Source organism: Chenopodium album, chromosome 27 (assembly GCF_948465745.1).
Source record: "Chenopodium album chromosome 27, dcCheAlbu1.1, whole genome shotgun sequence".
Taxonomy (NCBI): Eukaryota; Viridiplantae; Streptophyta; class Magnoliopsida; order Caryophyllales; family Amaranthaceae; genus Chenopodium; species Chenopodium album.
In genome coordinates, this window is record NC_137860.1 from 9,575,124 (window position 1) to 9,579,579 (window position 4,456).

General features: G+C 40.5%; 1 non-coding gene across 1 annotated transcript; it reads left to right on the top strand.

The window, feature by feature from the left end:
* Window positions 1-3,147: 3,147 nt before the first annotated feature.
* On the top strand, window positions 3,148-3,253 carry LOC145621654 (small nucleolar RNA R71). Its single transcript, XR_014108475.1, has one exon. It is a non-coding gene; the product is annotated as a small nucleolar RNA R71 (small nucleolar RNA).
* The last annotated feature ends 1,203 nt before the right edge of the window (window positions 3,254-4,456 follow it).

A 4,456-nucleotide genomic window follows, 5' to 3' on the forward strand; every position in this document is an offset into this window, starting at 1 on the left:
TCCCCTTGCTTGAAATCTTGTGACCAAGGACAATTCCCTCTTCCACCAAAAAGTGGCATTTTTCCCAATTCAAAACCAAATTGACCTTATCACATCTTGCCAAGCACTTGCCCAAGTTGGACAAACAATCCTCGAATGAAAGGCCCCCTACCGAGAAGTCATCCATGAAAACTTCCATTTCGGCTTCAAGCATGTCCCCAAAAATACTCATCATGCATCTTTGGAAGGTTGCCGGTGCGTTGCAAAGCCCGAAGGGCATCCTCCTATATGCAAAAGTTCCATAGGGACAAGTAAAAGTTGTTTTCTCTTGGTCATCCGGGTTTATAGGGATTTGAAAGAAACCCGAATAACCATCAAGAAAGCAATAATACTTGTGCTTGGTTAGTCTTTCAAGCATTTGGTCGATAAAAGGGAGAGGAAAATGATCCTTGTTGGTGGATGCATTTAGACGTCTATAGTCTATGCACATCCTCCAATCGGTCACCGTTCTAATTGAAATGAGATCACCATTCTCATTTTCAACTACGGTCATTCCTCCCTTTTTAGGGACCACATGAACGGGGGAAATCCATCTAGAACTCGAAATGGGGAAGATGATGCCGGCATCAAGGAGTTTGGTGATTTCTTTCTTCACCACCTCCCCCATTTGAGGATTGAGTTTCCTTTGCCTCTCAATGGAAGGCTTAGCACCCTCCTCAAGTGTTATGTGGTGCATACATAAAGCCGGACTAATACCTTTGAGGTTATCTATGGTATAGCCTAAAGCACCTTGGTGGTCTCTCAAAACACCACATAACATTTGAGTTTGGCACTCATTCAAAGAAGAATTCACAATAACCGGAAAAGTTGAATTGGGGCCCAAAAACTCATACCTTAGGTGTGATGGTAGAGGTTTCAACTCTACCATTGGAACACCCTTACCTTCTCTTGAGGTAGCTACTTCTAATGCATCATGTGTTGTGATTCCCATGCACACTTGCTCATCGCTTGATTCCGTACTTCCTTCAAGCATCTCTTCATACAATGCCATCTCTTTGCTTTGGTCACCTATCTTTTCCTTGTTCAAAAGGACATTCTCAAGGGCATCATTAGTAGTGAGCAAGTGCTCATGCATGGAAGTTACAATAGAATCAATAGTATCAATCATCATGCAATTATCAAGATTAGAGCTTGGATATTTCATGCTCTCATTCAAGTCAAATTCTATTACCTCATCTCCTACTTTTAGTGAAATTTTAGCACTTTTAACATCTATTAAAGCACCCGAAGTAGCAAGAAAAGGTCTTCCTAGAATTATTGGAATGTTAACATCTTCGTCCATCTCTAACACAACAAAATCCACCGGGATTACAAACTTTCCTACCCTTAGAGGAACATCCTCTACCTTACCCTTTGGGAATTTAATAGAGCGATCGGCCAATTGTAGGGTGATGTTGGCGGGTAGAAGTTCCCCTATCCCAAATCTTTGGTATACCGAGTATGGCATTAGGCTAACACTAGCCCCCTAGGTCACACAAAGCATTATCAATTTGCATCTTGTATATTGCACACGGGATAGAAAAGTTACCGGGGTCTTTCAACTTGGGTGGCATCTTGTTCATGATAATTGCACTACAATTCTCGGTGAGATTCACCGTTTCAACCAATTCACACTTTCTCCTTCCACTCAAAATGTCTTTTAAAAACCTAGCATAATTAGGCATTTGCTTGATAGCATCGGTAAAAGGAATTGAAAGATGAATTTGCTTCAATGTCTCAAGAAACTTTCCAAATTGCACATCTAATTTGTTTCTAACAAATTTATGAGGATATGGTAGCTTTTGCAATTGTTTTGTTTCCCTCTCTTTTTCTCTTTTCTCTTGACTCTCTTTTTCAAAATCATTCTCTTTTTCACATTCTTTTTCTTTCTCACATTCTTTTTCTCTTTCACTCTCTTGATTTTTCTCTTTTTCTTGCTCACAATCACTCTCAAGGGGAGGCTCACTCATGTTCACTTTCTCATTGCTTTTCTTAGGAACACTCTCTTCCAACACCTCTCCACTCCTAGTAGATATGGCATTAACGGGCCTCTTAGGATCTAGTCCTTGGGGTGGAAGTTTGGAAGTGCTAGCCCCTTCCTTCAAAGCATTGGCCAATTGTGAAATTTGAGTTTCAAGCATTTTATTATGAGTCATTACTTCATTAAACTTCTTGTCACTCGTGGCCATGAAAGTGTTGAACATTTTGGTTTGACTTTCCATCATTTCCTCTAGATTAGACTTACTAGGTGATGCTTGGGCATAATAGTTATCTTGGGGAGCTCTATTACCTCTCACATTTGAATTGGAAGCATTTTGATTAGAAAAACCTCTATTATTATTGTTGTTCCAATTATTCCTATTATTAGAGTTCCCCCCTTGGTGATATTGGCCTTGATTGCCATAATTCCCTTGATTATTATGGTTATGGTTACCATAACCACCTTGTTGGTTGTAGTTTCCTTGGGGATTTTGGTCCCTTTGGTTCCTATTACCCCATTGGTTTTGGTTATGGTAATCATAATCATTTCCTCTTTGGTTATAAGCATTTCCCCCTTGTTCCCTTCGATTAGGTGGTAAATATCTTTGATTGTCATTCCTAGGTCTATTATCATAAGACAAAGCATTGACTTGTTCATTTTCATTATCATTACCCTCTTCATAATGGGATTGGGGTTGGGAATCATAATTACAAGAAGAGGTATCATGGTCATATGACCCACAATTTTCACAAAACAAACACCCATGTGGCATGTTATTAGATGTAGAAGGAGAAGAGTTAGAATTCATACCTCTCCCCTTAGATTGGGAGGGATGCTCTTGTTGTGAAGTGGAATTCTCTAGCTTTGCCTTGATAGATGTCATCTCCTTGCCAAGATTGGCTATTTGAGATGTCAAATTATTGATGGCGTTGAGGTGATCGATGGAGTAGACCACATTCCCTCCTTTGCTTAAAGACTCCCTCTCTCCTTCCTGCCAATCCATGTGGTGTCTCACCACATCCTCAATTATCTCGATGACTTGCTCCTCCGTTTTGTTCATAATCGGGCCACCCGCTCCCGCATCCAAGCTAGTCTTTCCTTGTGGGCTCAATCCCCCATAGAAAATTTGAAGCACTTGATATGATGGAATGCCATGATGAGGACACTCCCTTTGATATTCTTTGTATCGTTCCCATGCCTCATATATGGTTTCACTAGCCCTTTGACGGAAGCCTTGGATCAAAGCCCTTGCCTCGGCCGTCTTCTTTTGAGAATAGAATTTCCCTAAGAAAGTCGTGGTGACCTCGTCCAAAGTTCTCAAGGAGTTAGGCCTCACCTCCTTCTCAAGCCATTCAAGAGCCCTTCCTATCAAAGAAAAAGGAAATAGCTTTAGTCTCACAAACTCTTGAGTTACCCCATTTACCTTGATTGTGTTGCAATATTTCTCGAACTCGTTCAAGTATGCAAGAGGACTCTCATGTTTTGCTCCACTATATTGCCTCCTTTCAATCAAATTTATCATCGCGGGCCGAATCTCGAAGTCATTGGCTTGAGTGACGGGTGGAGCAATGCCGCTTGAAGCTCTATAAGCTCCCGGAGTTCCCAACTCCTTTAAAGGTCTTTGAGGTGGTGGTTCCGCGTCACCCATTTGATCTCGATCCTCCTCGAAATTGGTCTCTCTAGTTGGGGGAGTATTGAACGGCCTAGAACCGGCTCTTTTTCTCCTTCTATAAGTTTGCTCAATCTCGGGATCGTAAGGTACCAAGATCCTGTTATGAGTTCTGCGCATACACTCTCAACAAACACAATTAGTACCAAGGCTACAAGTGTAGCCAAAAAGAAACAATTCTTTTTGAAATTTTTATGGTTTATGGTGAACTAGACTCAAGTAATCAATTAGCAATCAACAACACCGTTCCCCGGCAACGGCGCCATTTTGATGGGCGTTAGAACGGTCGCTCATTCCACACTCAATCAAACACATTTATTAACAAACACCTTACAAACCAAGCATAATGACAAGTAAGAGTTCGGTCCTCAAGGAACGGGATATGGTTGCTAAAGATCTTAACACTTAAGCTAATTCAAAGTCAATGGTGAATTGGGTTTCGTCAAGTAGACAAACAAACTATGGCTCTAAATCAATGGATTAAAGACACTAGGGAATGGGATCCACTCAACCAAGGCAATTAGGCAAACGGGAGTAAAATAGACAAGCTATAGCAAGGACTATATGTAAAATCAACCTCATGCAATAAGAAAACAACTCACACTACTAAACTTAGATTCCTCATTAGTCTAACAATAGATGATACATAATCAAATTACAATAAGTAATGACATACTCAATTTACACTTCCATGTCAAATTAGGCATATCCTGCTATCAAGCTCCTAAGTCAATGGTAGCTAATCCTATCATGAAGAACTAACAAGCAATCTCATATAATCAATTTAA